Below are 20,546 nucleotides of genomic sequence, written 5' to 3' on the forward strand. Positions count from 1 at the left end.
GGGCAAGTGGCAGCATGCAAGGTCTTGTTCCATTTGGAAGTAACACGTCATCATTACTGTCTCTTTTTATTGGCCAAAGCAGATCACCTGGCTAAAGTTAAAGTAGAGGAGGAGAAATATACTCTGGCAGGTGGAAGAACGTGAAAATCTTATAGCAGAGGCCGTGGGGGCAGGACTAAGAGGAGGGTGAAGTCAGTGAGCTCTTGTCTTCAGTGAAAAGTTCAAGGGGAACCAAGATATTGAATTAAGATTGATTATAATTTAAAAAAATATTTTAAAAAATCAAAATTAATGCAAAAAAAATCCATCATGAGCAATCTAACAAAATTTTAAATCAAGACAGGATCGGTCCAGGGAAGGGTAAAGAATTAGGGCCCCAACCACCAACCACAATGTTCCCGTTATAGGACTCTCATGCCTCAGCCTTAGGGGCCTTAAAAATAATCTTCCCTCCTGAGGTTTTCTGCTTTCTTCCTTCTAGGTCTGTAGCTCGAGCATCTGGTTATCCTGGAAGTCTCTAAGAAATTTAATAGGAGTCATTTTCAGAAAATATCCTGGCAAATAAAAAATTTCTTGAGACTTCTTTGGTTAAAAAAAAAAGAAAAGAAAACAAGGAAAGAAAATCGAATTCCATTCAATAGTTCTTGTGCATGAATCTACTTCTTGTTTGCTAGTTTAAGATTTGATACAATTGCCATAAAAATGAAAATTAGGAGGGTTGGACAATGATTCTCTAGAGACTGAGTTTCGTTAATATTTTTAGACTTTAAATACAGTCCGTGTCTTGACAAAGTACAGAGACAGTCTTTTTGAACCCATCACAAGTTATACCATGGATGCTTAACTTTTTACAAATGAGAATGGCTCAGGAATTCAAGAGTGTATGTTAGTGTGGGGAGAGCTTTCTCCTGCCTGAGTGGTGAGTGATGAGCTAGTACTGAGGATGTTGGTGGGAAGGAAAGACTTCCCAAGTTCATAGGACTCATTCTATGAACTTGTGTGGAACTGCCATTGGTCCATACGGGCTGCCATAGAATTATGTGGCAAATAGTTTTCAAAGAAAGAAAAAATATTGGATCCAAAATTCCATCGTGTTTTATTTAAAAAATAAATCTCTTCTTTGGCGTGAGATGCTAAAGATAAACTTCTTTCTTCCAAAATTTGTCCCGGTAAAAATCATATACTAGGTCCAATGAGGTGACAATCACCTTTCCACCTCATCTGACACCCCCTTGTCCAGGTGCTCTCAGAGACTAATGGAGAGGAGGGGTTGGGTGGGGCTGGCACCAAATAAAGGACAAATAGGAGTCTTGTCACGTCATGAGAACTGACCAATGCTACATGAACCATTAGCCCCCAAATATTTCCCAGGATGGTCTGACAAGGAGCTGGAAAGACTCACTTTCTAGTCATTTATATAAGTGATTAAGGCACTGCATCTTCCAGAGTGGGTCAAAAGGCCAACACACAAATTGAAAGAGGTTAACTCAGGCAGTGACTGCCTCGTGGTGACGAAGCTGTGCATCGAGCAGGATTTGGAGTGGAGACAGAGGAAGAGTGAGTATAAATCCCTGAAAAGCTGGTGTGGAGGGCAGCAAGGGCCACTGAAAAGGAAGCATGAACATGAGTGAGAATTTTGGAGAAAACCATTTGGAGAGGCAGAAACAAAGTCAGCGGTTTCAGAGGCCTCTATGCCAACATATCAAGCCTCAGCATGAAGCGAATATTTAATGTAGGGTGGTAAAGTGATTTCCAAATGACAAAGATGAGTTGGAGAACATGCAGAAAAGGAAAGGATAATAAACCTAATCAAAATTGATGATCCATTAAAGTATTTAACTAGTGTGATGCTATAGTCCCCCCAAATTTCTCCTTTGAAATCTATTTTATACACGATCTTGAGTTATCCCTTAAAAAATCTTCCAGATTTATTTATGCCACTTTCTTGATTTAAGAATGTCTGTTGTTGGCGTTCCCATCATGGCTCAGTGGTTAACGAATCCGACAGGGAACCATGAGGTTGTGGGTTCGATCCCTGGCCTTGCTCAGTGGGTTAAGGATCTGGCATTGCTGTGAGCTGTGGTGTAGGTTGCAGATGCGGTTCAGATCCTGAGTTGCAGGCCAGCAGCTACAGCTCTGATTAGACCCCTAGTCTGGGAACCTCCATATACCACAGGTGCAGCCCTAGAAAAGACCAAAAAAAACCAAACCAAACCAAACCAAACCAAAATGTCTGTTGAACGCTTACTGTTGACAAACTAAAATTTTGACTTCCCTGAATGGCATAACATCAGGATTGATCCTACGTCATTCAAAATCCAAAATAAACATTTACGGAGGGCCTCCTACGTGCTATTTCAGGATCTGTCTGCCCTGGCAAACAAAGCCACTCCCTTGCCCATGCTTCCCAGATGCTCTGCTAGCCTTTCCTGTGTAGTGCTGTGCTCAGCCCTTGCCAGTTCCTTCCTGTCCTTCGCCGACAAACTCCTATTCATCCTTCCAGACCCAATTCACATATAGCTCTTCTCTGTAGCCTTCCCTTATAGGCCAAGAAGAAATAATTGTTCTCGTCTCTGTCCAAATGCCTAAGTCTATTTGTCACGCGTAAGACTTAAAATTTTGTTATTGTTGTTAGTTGATTATCTATCCCTTGAATTGGTTTGTCAAATCAGTGACAAGTGAGGGTCTGAAACAGAGTAGGTAAGAACTGACCATAAGGAAATGAGGAAAGAAAAGCGTGGAGGAGACACCCATCTGCACAGGAAAGCAGAAACCTGAGAGGGAGACACCGGGTGAGCACGGGAGCAAAGGGCAAGGGAGAGAGAGAAGCCTTCAACTGGAGTTGGCTGTTAGGGCAGGTCCTGGGTTTGTAGGTCCTGGGGGCATGTTTTTGGGGGGCCCAAGGCTCAGGAGAGGTATGGAAAAGAAACTAGGAGGTGGTACTAAAGTGTCAGGAGCGGGGTTCTGCCTGCTTAGTACTACAGATCAGCCACAGGCACTGTGCTAAACTCTGGGGAGACACAACATGGAATTGTGCTGGTAGACTAGGTGCCTGTGTGCCTGTGTGCATGCATGTGTGCATGTGCGTGCGTATGTGTGTGTGTGTGTGTGTGTGTGGGTGGGTGTGGGTGTGGGTGTGTATGTAAGAGAGAGAGAGTATTTGGGGGGGAGTAGGGAGATGAGACTGTAGCATAGCAAAGTTTGAAAACAGGTGACTAAAGAGAAAATTAAAGAAAATATAAGAAGGCATCTTGAAAATATGGTTGTGCCCATCTGGCTCCCTCTTCTGTGTAATTCAGCATGTGTATGCGTGTGCATGTGTGTGTGTGTGTGTGTGTGTGTGTTTGTGTCTGTGGGTGGTTGGGAAGATGGGGTGAGGAGCGGAGGAAAAGCTGCCACATGTCCTTAGAGAGACAGAACTATGGCAGAAAATGGATGGAATTGATGGTGGCTGAGACAAGAAAGAAAGCATGGCAGGTGCCCCCAGCTCAGGTCAGGAAACAGGCCAAGGAGGAGCAGCGATGGGACCGCCCCTGGAGGTCTCGCTCCTTTCACAGCAGAGCTCCAGAAAAAGTCTTGACTTAGCTTGTGGATCACTTCATTTCCCAGAGGGAACAGGGAGAACGAGGAAAACTGCTGCCTTCGGTAATTTTTAATGAACAAGGCAGGAATCGAGTTCACGCAGTGCTACTTATGGGCCTCTTGGGAGAGAGTCTGTAATCGCCGGCGAGGCAGCGTACAATTTTTATAAACTCTAAATTGGTGGAATGCTGGGTCGCTGGCTCAGACCGTACAATTTTTATAAACTCTAAATTTGTGGAATGCTGATTTCTTAAAATTCAGGGGAAAGATGGACATGATTCCATTGCCTGGGACTTTGGAAGAGAGGGAGGCTTCACAAGACATAATAGACTCACACCTGGGACTCACAGAATGGAGGCACCAGGAGCTCTGTACCCAACTTTCCACCTAAAGGGCCAAGTCCGAAAGCTGGTAAGAAAAGCAAATACCTAAGACAGAAAGAAGGAACAGGGGAAACCGAAGAAAAGTGTCAGGAATGCCCAAATCCCAGATGAGCTGAGGGCTGCGAAAGGGGCTGAAGACTGGACTGGTCAGAAGTTCAAGGGGAAAGCTGGCATGATGAGAAAGCCCAGTGGTTAAAACATTGGCTTGTATGTCTTCCATATAAGGAGTACCATGCCCTGCAGTTGTTTGAGAATGGAATGAAATAAAGGGTATGAAGCACTTGGAACTGTGGCTAGACCGCAGTGGGAGGCACATATGAGGGCCTGAGGCCACCTGTGTCCTTGCAGGCACCAGGGACATGGCAGTGAACCAGGCGGGTGTAGTCCCCCTCACGGAGCTTCCATTCATGGGGGGAGAAGTACAGGCTACCATGAGAGTGGCAGGGGGTGTCGGGGAGAGAGAGCTCTTACCTGAGCAAGAGGGACTTAAACTGAGACCGTAAGAGGGGCATGGAGAGGACGTAGGAGCAGCGGGGGAGGGGAGCCTGCCGAGGTAAGGAACTGAAAGTCGGCCACACTGGGGGGCGTTGACAGCAGAGCCAGTGGCTTAGAGAAAGCAGAACTCTGGCCCTTTCTTTCTGTTTTGTTTTAGACTTTTTGGCCAATAAGAAATAATTGTTGTCGTCTCTGTGTCCAAATACCTGTCTACATGTCACACGTAAGACTTAGAATTTTGTTATTGTTGACATGGAAGAGGCCTTGATAGTGGAGAGGTGAAATCAAAAGAGAGCCTTGCTCTTCAAGAGGAGAGCAAGGTCCTTCCTTGAGCCTGCTGGCTCTTGTCAAACTGGCCAAGCTTCATGCCCTCGGAGCACCTGTCAAACTTGGGACTTCTTTGACGTCCTGACTTTTATTTTAAAAAGTTGCTGTTGGGAGTTCCCTGGTGGCTCAGCAGGTTAAGGATCTGGCGTTGTCTCTGCCTTGGCTCTGGTTACTGCTGTGGTTTGGTTCAGTCCCTGGCCCAAGAACTTTTGCATGCTGCGAGAGTGGCCAAAAAAAGTTGTCAAGCAGAAAACATAAGAACTTCCAATGAGTAGTCTTATAAAAAGCTTTGTTTCAGCAGTGCACACTAGGTATGTAGACTGAGAAAAATCATCCTGGAGAATGTGAGTTTACACTTACTGGAAACTGTTTCCCACAACGTGCCAGAAGTAGACTATGGAACATAATTACTTCTCTATGCCTGGACAGGCCATTTGTTTTTGGGAGCAAATTTTAGGCAGTCATTTCCCTGTGGGATAGGAGCACATCACTGATTTAAAAAAAAGTTCAGTGGCCACTGTATAACTTTTAATGTGTAAAGGCTCAAGAAAGGGGGATGGCTATGCAGAGAGATTTGTTGCAGCGTTGCTTGGAGAGCTGCAAAGCTGGAAGCCATCCATCAGGAGGGAAGGGTGAAGTACCAACAGTGTGGACACCGTGCTGAAGGGTAGACGGTGAAGGATACTTAAGTGGGCAAAGCAAGCGACGCAATAAAGGATGTGCTGCTTGCACAGTTGTCACAGGAGCGACCAATCGCCTCGAGTTTGTGCACAGGTATTGTTATCTCCTTGGACAAGCGTGGATAAAAGTATTACCTCCTCAGGAAAGTAAGGTTGGAAGGGTGTTAGGAGGAGAAATAACTTTTAATTGATGTAACTATGGGCTCTCTTCTTGAGTTAGACAAGTTTGCATTACTTCTGTAACGTGAAATTTGATTTTCTAAATACATTAAGGAAACAATTTGAACCAGATAGCAAAAGGAAGGAGAAACAAAGAAAAATGTCATGGTGCTGTCGCATCCTATAGTATAATATAAAACTACATTTTTTTGGGCATGCGGAAGTTTCCAGGCCAGGGATCGCGCCTGCATCAAAGCAGTGACAACTGTGGATTCTTAACCTCTGGGCCCCCAGGGAACTCCGAAACTGCAATTTAGAGTGATGTGCTGTGAGATAATGGCATCCAAGCTCTTCTGTCGTGAATGTTCAGGAGACTTAAACAACACGCCACGGTGATCTGATGGCCATGAGCCCTCTGGTCATCACCACGTGTGCCAAGGGGGCTCTTCGCCTGGTTTGAAAAGCCAAAGGCCCACTCCATCCAATCACCATCCACTTTCCGAAAGCTGAATCTTTCAGCTCCACTGACATGCACCCCGCCCTCCAATGTCACGCACTCCCTCTGTCACTTCCCAAAGTCCATGACTCGAACCCTCTCCCACAAAAGGCACTTCACACCTGCCTGGCAAACTCTTAGCATCTCGGTGAAGGGTGGGCCCCTGCAGCTGGATGCCTGAGCTCAAACACCAGCTCTGTGACTGGGAGCTCCAGGATTCATGCCCTCAGGTTACCCAAAGTCTAAGAGTGAGGGGTAAGGGTAGAAGTTTTCATCGAGAGAATCATGGACGAAATATACCCAGGACACTGTGCAGGCAGCTGAGGGAACAAGAAGGCAGGAGTCAAAAAGCCGTGTCCTGGGAAGAGGTGGTGCCCAGACGGACGAGGGAGATGAGTGGGAGGGAAGGCAAGCAGTGTCTATAGCAGGACATAGCAACTGGCTCCATCTCTCTGTGCTTTAAGACATAGGGATCATACTGGGTCTATACACAGGTCTTAGGAGAATGAAACAAGTTAATACATTAAAAAAGGTTTAGAGAAGAGGCTACATTGATGCTGGATGGGTGGAAAGAACCCTGGTTGGAGAAATCCCTATCAGAGACCCTTCTTTATTTAGGCTGTTTCCAAATACTCTAGGAAGCCTCAGTGCTAGTGTTTGCATATTGGTACACCTGGAAGTACTCACACGTTATGGGTATACAGTGCCTCATTTATTGTTCTTTATATAGTCACGTTCCAACTTAAATTGTGTGCTTCTCGGTGCATGGTGTGTATTTACCTTCTCTGATGTTTTATTCTGTTGCCCATTAAGAGAGCCTACGCCTGACTGTTTTGCCTAATGAGATGGGGGACTCCCGGAGGGAAGAAGCATAGAGTGATTTCTCTTGGGGTCTCCTAAAGACCGTGACCCCCATTTCAAGGGCTTGTTTTCAGAGTGCACAACATAATGAGAGAAAAGGAACTCACCCTTAAATGAAGAACCTTCGATCAGCTATGCCCAGGTCCACGTTTCAGTTTCATTTCCTTTCACCGACTCCTCCCCTTTGATGGTGTACCAAAGTGAAAACAATCAGGAGAGGTAGGATCCTTAAAATGAACTCTTAAAGGGACGTGGTTAGGAAGAGATTCCCTTCAAAGAACAGCCCTTTAGTTTCAGGGAACCCTTTCAGTCAAGCCAAAAGCTTGGGTTAAGTCAACAAGTTGCAAAGACAGATCATTCCTATTCTGTTTAAAGAGAAAACATCACATGATAGGGTAGAAGGGCTCCGATGAAGTGTCTCCTGTCTTTTAGGTTATGGGGGCGGGGAAAGGTTTGCGCAAACCTATTTCCGTTTCCTAGTACACAGAAACTAGATACAATATCAATCTGTTATAAATAAACATGATATCCCCTCCAACATTCGTCAGTGCTTCTGACCAGTCAACTTGATCCGTGCAAACGAGATGCCTTGAAAACCCTGTCCTGGATTTTAGAGCTGAAGAAGATATACTGATTATAAAAATATTTTTATGTCATTATATATCTTAATAAAACAACACTCATGTCTGGAGTGTACGTCAGTCTGGAAAGCCTGCCCAAAGCCAGATCTATTTATTTAAATCCGGAAAGGCAAACGGCCATGCTGGCAGCCTTTCAGCTCATCATGCTCTCATGGTTGAATGCAGATAATAATAATTGGGGTGCACCCCAGCAGATTTCTGAAAGGAGGGAATTAACCCCTATGTTTACGTTATGAATCAGCAGGGAACTATTTCAGACTCTGAGACCGACAGCAGGCACAGCTGATTCTTCTCTTTAGACTTCAAACACACGTGGAGTTCTTACTGGAGTTTCAGACTCCGATTCTAATTTCTGGGAATGCCACTTTATAACGAAGTGATGAAAGGGCTGGGTTCCCAGCGTTAACAGTTGGCTGTTCCTCCTGAGGAAGAGACCTGGCCACCCTTGGATGGTTTGTCCAGGAATTTAATGGCTCCTCTTGGTCTAACAGTCTCCTGGAGAGGAGATGGGCCATCCTAATGTCAGACCATTTTCTCCAAGGCAAAACAGCCCCAGACCAGAAGCTCGCCCCAAGAGAAGCGTTACATGGTCCCCAAGAAAATGGTGTTTATTTCACATCAGAAGTTCTCTTAAACCATTCATTTGGGGACACTCCAACTTTGTTGGCAGCTCAACCCCAGAGGAAATGTCTCCTGCTGGGGATTGTAGATGTTATTAAATCTTCAATTTACTTTCATCGGGAGAAATTCGCTTCTTATTTACTCAAGGACAACTTTAGGTACCTTGGCATAACACACACTAACTGCTATGGATTGAACATTTGTGTACCCCCCAAATTCCTATGTTGAAGGCTTAACCCCCAAGGTGATGGTATTTGAAGGTGAGGCCTTTGGGAAGTAAAGTTTAGGTAAAATAAGGAGTATGGGGCCCCAATAATGGAGTGAGTGCCCTTATAAGACGAGGAAGAGAGCAGTAGGTTAAAGGATCGGATTTAGTCCTTGGCCCGGGAACTTCCATATGCCATGGGTGTGGCCATTAAAAAAATTAATAAAAACAACAAAAAAAGGAGTTCCCTTTGTGGCTCAGTGGTTACCACACCCAACTCGTATCCATGAGGACACAGGTTTGATCCCTGGCCTTGCTCAGTGGGTTAAGGATCCGGCATTGCCGTGAGCTGTGGTATAGGTCGAAGATGCGCCTTGGATCCCATGTTGCTGTGGCTGTGGCATAGGCCAGTGGCTACAGCTCCTATTGGACCCCTAGCCTGGGAATCTCCATATGCTATAGGTTCATCCCTAAAAAGATAAAAGACCAAAAAAAAAAAATTAAGAAAAAAAGAAGAGGAAGAAACTAGGATGCTCTCTCTCTGTCTTCCCCCCTCTCTTTCTCTCTCTCTCCCCTCCACCATGTAAGGATGCAGCAAGAAGACTGCTGTCAGCAAGCTGAGAAGTGGTTCTCAACAGACACCGAATCTGCGGGCATCTTGATCTTGGACTTCTCAGCTTCCAGGACTGTGCGAAATAAATGTGTGCCGTTTCAGCAGCCCCGTCTATGGTCTTTTCTTATAGCGGCCCAAACAGGCAACAAGCCAGTAAAAATAAATAGCAAAAAAAAGTGGTTCATTTAGATTTCAAAATGCAAATTGGTTTTGATTTATATTTTAAAACTACTTCTTATGGACATTAGCATTCATGGGACCAAGGGTGATATTTATCTCAAACCTTAAGTGACTCTTGTGGTATTATATTCCTGTGGGGGAGGAAAAAAAAGAATTAACCAAATTGGATAAAGGTGATTATTGGGTCGAATATGACTAGAGACCAAAGACTAGAACTGGCGTCGTCAAGCGGATTGTGTAAATTTAAGCCTGGTCTCTGCAAGAGCCTTGTTTGAATACAGATCTGTTTAACTGGCCGGAAGGAGGCATGAGTTGGGTAGGGACCCAACCACTGCACAGAGATTAGTTTATCAGTTTCCTAACGGAAAGCGGAGCACAGGCAGATGGTATGTGATAGGGAAGATGACTGAAGAAAGAAGCCTGGGGCAGGCGGCAGAGGATGTGGTACCTGAGGAAGACCTCAGGGCCTCCAGGAGCGCTTCTGAGCCATGCAGAGAAGAGGCGCCGGTGAGAAGGCAGGTCAGCTTCAGGTCAAATTTGCTTCTTCCCTGTTCTTTCTGTGTCTCATTTGTGTGTATGTGTTCGGGGTAAGCCATCCTGAAGTCTGATTGTGTGGCTATGTGGGCATGCCATCAAAGTCTGATTCTTTGGTTTGAACTCTAATAGAAATCACAATTTGGTTTGTAAATCACTCTGGATCACATGTTGTGAAATTAACTTCTGATAGTGTTTGTCTGGGAGTCTCATATGTTCTCTTGAAGACTGCAGTCAGTCTGACCTTCCTTTCTGATTTATCTCATTTGCACTGTAGTTCTTTATCTGCCGTGTTGAATCGGTGGCTTGTGAACAGAATTACTTTGCCTGTTCAAACAAAAATACCTTGGCAGGAATAGGCATGTATATGTATAACTGGGTCACTTTGCTATACAGCAGAAATCGATAAACATTGTAGATTGACGATAATAAAATTTTTTTTAAAGTAAAAAAAAGAAAATACCTTTGCAGATATTCCAGATTTTCAAACATTTACTGGATTGGTGCCTGACAGAGCACATAAGACAAATATGTTATAATTACTTGCAATGGCCATTTTACAACATTGAAATCATTTCTAGTTCACAGAATCAACATCCTACTGATTAAAAGAATTTAGGCAAAAAGTTCCCATTTGAAAACAAAAAGCCACCATCTGAAAACAAACAAAAGCTGGAAAAGTGGTTAGCTTAGAGATATTATCCACTGCCTGTATTAAACGCAGTCGAAAATGTATTGTTTTAATCTGCTCAGGCTGTCCTGACAAAATACCTTAGACTGGGTGGCTTAGCCAATAGAATTTTATTCTCTCACAGTCCTGGGGCTAGAAGTCCAATATCAAGGCCCTGACAAGATAGGTTTCATGCTGAGGTCTCTTGTCTTGGTTTGTAGGTGGTGGCCAACTTTCTGTGTGCTCACATGAGTGCTTCCTTGTGCAGCAAGGAGAGAGCCCTAGAGTTTCTTCCTCTTCTTCTTCTTAATGGCCACACTGGTGGCGTATGGAAGTTCCTGGGCCAGGGATTGAATGTGACTCCAGATCTTTAACCCACTGAGCGAGGCCAGGGATTGAACCCATATCCTCATGGATATTAGTTGGGTTTGTAACCTGCTGAGCCACAACGGGAACTCCCTGCAGTCGGATTCTTAACCCACTGCATCACAGCGGGAACTCCTCTTCCCCTAGTTGTGAGGGCACCTGGCCAAAGGGATTAGAGCCCCTCCCTTATGACCTCAGGTAACCTTTCTCATAAGCCTTTTCTCCAAATACAGTCACAGTGGGAGTTGGGGCTTCAATAATTGAATTTTGGGGGAGGAGTCCCATTCACTTAGTCCACAATATGTACCATAAATAAATGTGTAGCTCTAAATGTTTATATTAGTTAAATATCACTAATATATTTATGTGTTGTCTTATGTGTTAAAACAGCTATTTGACTTTATTAGCCCAAGAGTAATGAACAAAACTTGACAGATATTACACTTAAAACCTGTTCATTGTATTGTAGATAAAATACATCACAATGAAGAAAGAATAAAAAGATAATGGAAAGAGTAGAAAAATAAAGTTATAATGATTCTTGATTTGAATTTCTCTAGTCAGCAAGCCTAATAGGGGTGTTAGCATGATCATTTAGTCATGATAACATTAATAATAATAATAATATCCTGCAGTTTTATGGCACTTTTCGGTTTATAAAACATTTTGATCTACCTGACCTTATTGATAATGGGACTCTAGACTGCTCCCTGAATGCCCGTGTTTAGTGACGGGAGGTAGGCCTGGTTCCAGCAGAGAGGCACTGTCTGTCTGGAGATGCAAGAGGGTCCCCACTGTTTCGTAGCCTGGAGAAATCCTGCCACCCCTGCAGGACATATGTAACAAGCGAGAAGACTTCTCTGGCAAAAGGGACAGTAGGACTGAGCTCTGTGATTCCTTTTCCCCTCCTCTCAAGCTAAGTAGGAAGAGCCCTGCAAGGCAGAGAAGCAGGTTACATGGGTACAGTCCTTAGCAGAGGGCAAATCCCCTCTAGAACCTTCCATAAAATGTAGTTGTTGTAATAGGGAAGAACAAAACTGACTCTGTATTGGATCTTTTTATTTTACTCTAACCTTTGTATTCTATTGCTTTTGTTACAAGTTGAGAAGGTTGCCTATAGCTGAAATATACAGGAGAGCCCCTCTGCAAGACTCTGACCTTTAAAGGTATAACACTTCCAGTCCCATAGAAACAAAACGTTGCCGAACAGAGAATAATGCCTTGCTGAAGGTTTGCAGGATCATTGTGACCTGACTTAGAGGGACAGTTGCAAGAGCAGAAGATTCCAACACCAAGAAGCCTGCAACAACCAACCACACCTCCTTCCCTTTTGGTATAAAAGAAGCCTGAATCTAACACGAGTCAGATGGTTTTTGGGGACAGTAGTCCATCTTCTTTTTCCACCAGCTGGCTTTCTGAATAAAGTCACTCTTCCCTGTCCCAACAATTTGTCTCTTGATTTATTGTCATGTTGTATGGTGAGCAGTATGAGCTTGGACTCAGAAACATTATTAAAATTATAATAATAAAAAAAGCACATCCAGGAACCTTGGCACAACCATAAGCAGGGCAAGTTTGGCTACTTTGGGCTGCTTTCCAACACTTTCAACCCTGGGGATATCCATTGTGTGCTGTCAGTTGTGGTCACAGGGGCCCTTTCACCATTTGGGAGCTGCTACCAGTCCTGTGGCTGAGGATTCAAAGAGATTGTGCTTGCCGCTGCGCAGAAAAGCCTGACGATAGGCCAAGTTCACCTCTAGGGCACACTGTCTGGTAGCCTGTCACCCCTGTAAGGCAGGGGATGCCTCTGCCACGTTCAGCATTGTATCCCTGGTGATTCACTCAATGTCTGGCACATATTAGGTACCCAGTGAGTCTTCGTCAGGCAGGGATCCTACTTTGCAATTCTAAGCCTTGGGGAGGTAGCTAAGGGCCCAGCTCAGGAGAACATCCACCACCTGTTAACACTGTTAAAAGCAAGCAAACAAGAGAACAAAATAAAGAAGGCTGTAAAATGGAATACTACTCAGCCATGAAAGAGTGTAATTTTACCTTTGCCATAACATGGGTGAACCTTGGGGCATCATGCTAAGTGAAGTAAGAAGGGAAAAGACAAATACTGTATCATATCACTTATATGAGGAATCTAATAAAAAATATAGCAAATTAGTGAACATCACAAAAAAAGAAGCAGGCTCACAGCTATAGAGGATAAACTAGTGCTTACCAGTCAGGGGAGTGAAGGGGGAAGGGGCAGAATGGTTGCAGGGGAGTAAGAGGCACAAACTAATATGTATAAAATAAGCTACAAGGATATATAGTACAACGTGGAGGATAGAGCTAATATTTTATAGTAACTATAAATGGAGAATAACCTTTACAATTGTGCATCACTCTATTGTACACTTGTAACTTAGGTCATAATATGTCGATTATGCTTCAACTCAAAAAAGAAGCAGCCTGTAGACGCTGCTTGAATAAAATGCAGTCTGACTTTTGTTGCCTGTACCTAAGCTCACTAAATTTAACTGAAATGTCCCACCACCACGTCAAACATTTACATATGCTTTTCTAATCAAAAGCCTAGGATTGTGGCAAGGCCTTAGCAAGCTTAGAGCACCTGCTTTGATCACCAGAAATTCCAGGCTTGCCCATGACATTGTTTTGACGGTGATTTTATGGCTGGAGCTGGGGCCTGCCCATCAAATGGCTTAGCCTCTGCTTCCTGGCTCAGTTACTGGCTCGGTGACCTCTCCACATAATCCCAGGAAGCTCTGGCCATGGAAACTCTGGGCAAGGTTTAAAGTGATGGTGACCAAGAGCCTAGGCTCAGCGTGAGTTTGGGTTTGTCTACCAAGCGATCCTGTGACTTTTGTGTTGATAACAGTCAGACCTGCCAGGCTCGCTAGAAACAGATGCCCCGTGTGTGTGACATCTACAATGATCCCTTTCTAAGAGTCACTTGAGTTTCAGACAGAAATGCATTCAGAGCCGAATCTCAGTTGGGGAGGCACCAGCACTCCAGAGTCAGTTGAGTTAATCCCTCGTAGAGGTCCCGGAGGTATTTATTTATTTATTATTTTTAAAAATTCCATGTGTTCCATTTTTTTCCATTATAGCTGGTTTACAGTGTTCTGTCAATTTTCTACTGCACAGCAAGGTGGCCCAGTCACACATACACATACACATTCCTTTTTCTGTCCTGATGATGCTCCATCATAAGGGACCAGACATCGTTGCCAACGCCAGGAGGTATCCACTGCTACTGTCTTCTCCCAAACGGATCATCTGGACATGATACATGCAAGGTTTACTGCTAAGATTAGCTTCTCCCTCAGCCCTTGCTCTGTAACTTGAGGTGGTTTTGAACACGCACTTTAAAGAAGGGAGAGAAAGGAAGGCAGGCCTTGGCTGTGCCATCCGAGATGTGGTCACACCTTCCTTTCAACAGGAAATATGACTGTGTTCACAAAGCCCACATGAGGTGCAAATGCCCACCTGGGTTTTAGGAAGAAATGATAATGTGCCCCTGGAAGTCTTAGGAAGCTTCCAGACTGTGCAGGTGTGTGTGTTTCAGGTCTTCTTCTCATAGGCAGAATTACCTTTATTTTTTTTTTCCTTTTTATAGCTGTATCTGTGGCATACGGAGATTCCCAGGCTAGGGGTCCACTCAGAGCTACAGCTGCCAGCCTACACCACAGCCACAGCAACTCGGGATTCGACCTACATCTTCGACCTACACCGCACACAGATCCTGAACCCACTGAGCGAGGCCAGGGGTCAAACCCGCATCCTCATGGATATCAGTCGGGCTCATTACTGCTGAGCTGTGACAGAAACTTCCAGTTCTGTTCTTTCTTGTGATTCCACTCATACCTGTGATTTGTGCCTCACTGTCCTGGGTGCTGGGGATGCTGGAGTGATGAGGAGAAGGCCCCTGGCCCAGGAGCTCACTAGCTGGTGAAGGGTGTAGAGTGGCAAACATCAATAAATGCTGGTAGAAACCTGGTCTTAGCAGGACAGAAATAGAGGGAACAGGGCAGACCAAGTGCCGTGGGGACACTGAGTGGGGCATCCATGCTGTGGGGGGTGGAGAGGGCACAGGAGAACTTCCTGGGGAGGCAGGTCTGAGCTGAGAAGTCCAGGCATGGATGCCTTTTGGGTGCATGGCTTTGACGGGGGAGGTGTTTGAGGTAGAAGGACCGCTTTAGCCCCTGGGAATGGGGATTGTGCCAGGGGACTGGCTGTGCTGTGGAAGGCCTTTAAGTGTCCCCAGGAAGAGAGGGTAAGTTCTTAGAAGGAGTCCCTGCCGGAAGTAGAGCAGGGGCCACAGAGTTAGGCTACAGGTTTGGGTTTGATAGTGTAGGTCTTAGGAAGCCCAGAAGGCTTTGTAAGCAGAAGAGACCTGGACTCCAACGTCAATTTTAGGAAGATCAGCCTGGGCAGTGTAGAGACCCTGCTGGAGGAGGTGACCGTGATTAGCCCAAGCTCAGGCGGGGTGACCGCTTCTCCAGCACAGAATTTGGTCCAGATTTGGCACCACGGTAGCTCCACGGCATCAAGGGTATGCCTGGTGGCCCTGGGAGGGTGCTGCCTGGGGGACTGTGGGTCCCTGGAGAAGCAGCAAGAATGCTAGGTCTCTTGGTGGAAGGAGGCTGGAGCCAGAGAGGAGGAAAACAGCAAAGGGGACCATGTGGCATCTTTGGGGACCAGCTCCTGAGCACATGGAGAATCCCCTGAGGCCTCCAGAAGCGCATTACAACAAAGCCCAGAAACAAGACTTTGCAAAGAGTGCTGCTGTATGAGTAACAGTGAGTAAAACAGAATGAGAAAAATTTTTTGGTATAAATTTACTTTCAAAGAAACAAAATGGGAGTTCCCGTCATGGCTCAGTGGTTAATGAATCTGACTAAGAACCATGAGGTTGCAGGTTCCATCTCTGGCCTCGTTCAGTGGGTTAAGGATCTGGCATTGCCGTGAGCTGTGGTGTAGGTTGCAGATGCAGCTCAGATCCTGCATTGCTGTGGCTCTAGCGTAGGCCAGTGGCTACAGCTCTGATTTGACCCCTAGCCTGGGACCCTCCACATGCCGCGGGAGTGACCCAAGAAATCGGAAAAAAAAAAAAGAAAATTGAAGGTCGTATATTACATACGGTTTTGTCCCATACCCTGTTCATTTAGCATTATTTCAGGAGCATCTGCTTATGCCCTTAGGTATGTTGTTATTTCTCGCTAAATTCCAAAGAATTTTTTATGCTCAGGAATAATGCTTCACAGAGCTTAACGCAATCTGCAGAAGGGCCCGCCATACAAATAAATTAAAATATTTTACTTAGGTCAATTTAAAAAGTAAAGAGAGTCGGAAAGATTAATTATTTGGCTCCGCAGTGGCATGTTGGACCAAGTATAATATAACAAAATATCAGTCTTACAAAAAAAGTCAAAGGAAAAGATTATGTTCAAAATTGCTCCTGGCTGACTGGCCTCCTGGTTATTAATTCAAATGTCCCTCCTCTTGGTGCTGGTAACAGCTTCAAACAGATCTTGTCTCCTTTTATGCAAGGGGAAAATTGGAGTCATTCCAAACAAAATAGCAGTAGCAGAAGGAAGCCAACATTTGCAGCATTGTTAGATAACTCCAACTATTAATTTTCTTCAACCAAGTCCCTTTTCATTTTTCACAGATATTTCTTACATCGCTTAACTCTACAAGTTAGACGTTCCAAGTGCTTAAAACGATTTTTAAATGAAAAAAGAATTTTCCCACTTGATTAGCATCCGGTCTCCTTTTTTGGGGCTATTTCGCCCACACGAGGTCCTGACTGAGCAGTCGAAACCTCACATGTGATGTGGTTTTTGGTTCTCAGCTAGAGATAGGAGATGAGGGATGGGAAGGGGGCGAGAGAACCTCGGGGAAAGGGAGCAGAGCCAGGTAGAAATCATGTGAAAAAGCTCCTCCCATGATTCTGACTATCCCCAGCTTGCAAACGCCTTAGAACTGTTGCATCTTAGAATTTAGGGGCTCTCTAAGTTCAGCCAAACAATACCTCCTCCTTCAGGTCAGACCCTCCCAATTGATCCTGTGATCTAGCTTGAATATCTTGAATGACTTTTTATTTTATTTTATTTTATTTTATTTTATTTTATTATATTTTACTTTATTGTATTTTATTTTATTTTATTTTATTTTTGCTTTTTAGGGCCACACCCCCGGCACATGGACGTTCCCAGGCTCGGGGTCAAATCGGAGCTGCAGCTGTCAGCCCAGGCCACAGCCACAGCAACGCAGGATCTGAGCTGTGTCTGTGACCTACACCACACTCACGCAACACCAGATCCTTAACCCACTGAGTGAGGCCAGGCATCGAACCTGAATCCTCATGGTTCCTTGTCGGGTTTGTTAACGGCTGAGCCCCAAAGGGAACTCCCTGAATGACCATTTTAATGTTTAGCAAGTATTTCTTCATCTTGAACGCCATGTAGTGGTCACTTTTCATTTTGGGGGTACGCCTCAAGCCCAGTCCCCACTTTCTAAGAGTACCATGATTTTCTTTGGGGGCATAATGCGCCTTCCATGGGAGCGGCCTATGTGGCACAGTGAAGGCTCTCCATGTGCTCCTGCTGTGAAGTCAAAGAAATCTCTGGAAGTTCCTTCTGCCAAACTCACCCCATTTCCTGGGACAGTCAAGGCGCAGGCATGTGACCTAAGCATGTCTAGTAAAACTCATCCTTCTGGGACTTGATACAAAGAGATACAGAGACCATGGAAATGGTGGTGCTTTGTTTTGTTTTGTTTTTAATTCTGGACACAGCTCCAGGCAAGACTGTCAAGCAGTTCCTCATGCCAAGATCTTCTAGAGCCGTCTCTTTCTTTAGGCCCTCCGTCTTGTTTCTCGATGTTTCCAGTGCCTGGGGGGAGGCCTCTATTCACGTCGGGTGATTTACGTTGCTCACGACCAAGGAATGCCAGCTGATGTCATGTGCCCCTTGAACTACCCTCCTGATCCTAGTTCTGCTCTCTGCTGTTGCACAAAATACATCAGTTTCCCCTCCAAGGTGACCTCTGAAAGTCCTCCTAAGAGTTCTCTTTCTCAACTGAACATTCCTGCTTCCTCGGACACTTCCTCACCTATTGCGGTTGATAGAGTCTTCATTCTGTTTTCCTTGGCAAACAGCCCAGTTTATCAAGGTCCCTCTTGTGTCATCTGGGATTGAAACCATGGTCTCGTTTGGTACTTTGACCAGTTCAGATTATGTTTAGAAGTTTCTCTTCCTTAACCTCTATACTTTATTTATATGGTTGCAAACAGAACTTGCGTTAGATTTTATTAGTTTTATGTAACACTCAACTCAGATTTAAAAGGCTGGGGTTATTAGTGATGATAAACCGCCTGGCTTTTTCACAAGAATGGCTGAAGTCAGGGCTCCCATTTTGTATCTTTGCAATTGATGTTGAAAATCTAAAAGTGTTATTTAGCATGTGTTCTTGTGAAATGCTGTGCCTTTTGCTTTTGATCTCATCTTACACCAAAGTTATTAAGACTTCTTCGGAGTTTCCATCGTGGCGCAGTGGTTAACGAATCTGACTAGGAACCATGAGGTTGCAGGTTCGATCCCTGGCCTTGCTCAGTGGGTTAAGGATCCGGCATTGCCGTGAGCTGTGGTGTAGGTCGCAGACGTGGCTTGGATCCCATGTGGTTGTGGCTGGTGTCTACAGCTCTGGTTAGACCCCTAGCCTGGGAAACTCCATATGCCGCAGGAGTGGCCCTAGAAAAAGGCAAAAAAAAAAAAAAAAAAAAAGAGAGAGAGAGAGAGAGAGAGAGAGAGAGAGATTTCTTTGACATGTTCTAATCTTAACAGTTCCCATCCTTTTTTTTGGGGGGGGGGCCGCTGTGCCCACAGCATAGGGAAGTTCCCAGGCCAGATGGGACCTGCACCACAGCATCAACCTGACCTGCTGCAATGACAATGCTGGATCCTTAACCTGCTGCACCACAAGGGAACTCCTTCCCACCTCTTTTTTTGTCATCTATTCATTTGGTTAACATGCTGCTGATGTTTCCTTCAGGTCACTGGGAGACGTGCTGCTCAGGTCCAGGGTACAGTGTCAGAGACCTCCCCCAAGGTGGAAATCAACTCATTAATCATCCCAGCACAGCGTATGGCTTGCTGAGAATCCAGCCTCACTCTACTCTATTTTCCCATCTTGCTCGTCCACAAGAAGGTGATGAGCGGCCCTGTAGGATGCCTGGCTGAAAGCACCATATGCAGTGTGTACGTGTAGGAAGTGGGGTGGGCATCCCTGAACCCAGGAAGTTGATTTTCTATTTTCTTTTTCATAATGGCATCAGGTGCCCCAAACAAAGCCTTAGGCAAAACCCCAATACGTAGAAGGTAACAGTGGATTAATTTAGGGTTAAGTGGGTGGGGTGGTGTGGGCAATGTTTGGCCAGGGCTCAGCAGCCTTTAGCCAGCTCCTCACCCCCTTGCATCCTCCTTGCACCACCTTGGAAAGAAATGACCTCTAGGGGCTTATGGTTTTAACATTCTGATTTAAAACATCCCGAGCAGCAACAGTTCCCTTTATTATTTCTTCTGCCTTGGTGCCTACAAACAACAGCAGGAAAAGCCAAGACGTTATCAGTAGGTTTTTTAGTAGGTTTCTATTTTCTCTTAAAAGTGTTATTGAAAACCTCCTGGGCGGAAAGCTTTGTGTTAGAGGCTATTGGTGAATCTCGGGTGTCTTGCTCAATACCTTTGTTATAGACTTAGAGGAAAATACAAGTGACAGATGTGTGAGTGATTATGATTAAGAGACAAAATTTAAAAAACTTCAGAAAACAAAGTGGAAGACTGTTGGAATTTCATACAGATAAATGTAAAAATGCTATGTTTAGGCTTGAAAATGTTACGACATGAATTATGCAAAGATAGGATTGAGAGATGTGACTTAATGGCATTTTGCCTTTTTTCCTTTTGTGGGGGATCACAGGACAAGGACGGCGAAGTGTTTTTTTCTTTTTACAGCCCCACCAATGGTCTATAGAAGTTCCCGGGCTAGGGGTTGAATCAGAGCTGCAGCTGCCAGCCTATGCCAGAGCCACAGCAACACTGGAACTAAGTGGCATCTAAGACCTACACCGCAGCTTTCGGCAACGCTGGATCCTTAACTCACTGAGCGAGGCCAGGGCTCGAACCTGCATCCTCACAGAGACAACACCAGGCCCTGAAGCTGCTAAGCTACAACAGGAACTCTGGATGGTGAAAATTATGTTATCGTTTATGGAGAGTCTGTTGTGGGTCTGGCATTTGATATAATAGATCAAGGTTAGTTTCTGGCCTCGAGAAACATATAAATGAAGGAATAGCTATGTGATGCTGCCCAGGAGAGCAGGACTAATCACATGGAGAAAGCCTTCCTGGGGGACTGTCATTCGAAGAATAAGACCCACAGATCATTTGGTAAACAGTTGGCTACTGCTTCCTTGTCTTAGTGCACGTCTCGTGTTGGTGATTCAGGGACAGAAAAGCACTTCTGGCCTTTAAGAGGCTCACGGTCTAATGCAGGTGGCAGACAAGTGACTCGACATGACCTTTAGATGTGCCGAATCCAACCAGGCTAAATGGAGGGTTGCTGGGCGCTGGGCAGCTCCAGATCAAGGCAGGAAGTTGGGTTGGTTTGCTTCTCCCTGGGGGCGGAACTCCCAGGCTAGGCTCCTTGATGTGTCTCAAGA

At 45.0% G+C, this 20,546-nt stretch overlaps 1 long non-coding RNA gene across 1 annotated transcript in view; it reads right to left on the bottom strand.

The window, feature by feature from the left end:
• LOC146405944 (uncharacterized) overlaps positions 1–7,401 on the bottom strand; it is a 28,147-nt gene extending 20,746 nt beyond the window's left edge. The window contains exon 1 of the long non-coding RNA XR_014839481.1: positions 7,091–7,401. This is a non-coding gene — a long non-coding RNA (uncharacterized LOC146405944). The remainder of the gene's footprint in view (positions 1–7,090) is intronic.
• Between the last annotated feature and the right edge of the window lie 13,145 nt (positions 7,402–20,546).

This window comes from Sus scrofa, chromosome 1, assembly GCF_054392235.1.
Source record: "Sus scrofa isolate SSC_HxYL_T2T_F1_AM1 chromosome 1, Sscrofa_HxYL_maternal_Yorkshire_Landrace_v2.0, whole genome shotgun sequence".
In the NCBI taxonomy this organism is placed as follows: domain Eukaryota; kingdom Metazoa; phylum Chordata; class Mammalia; order Artiodactyla; family Suidae; genus Sus; species Sus scrofa.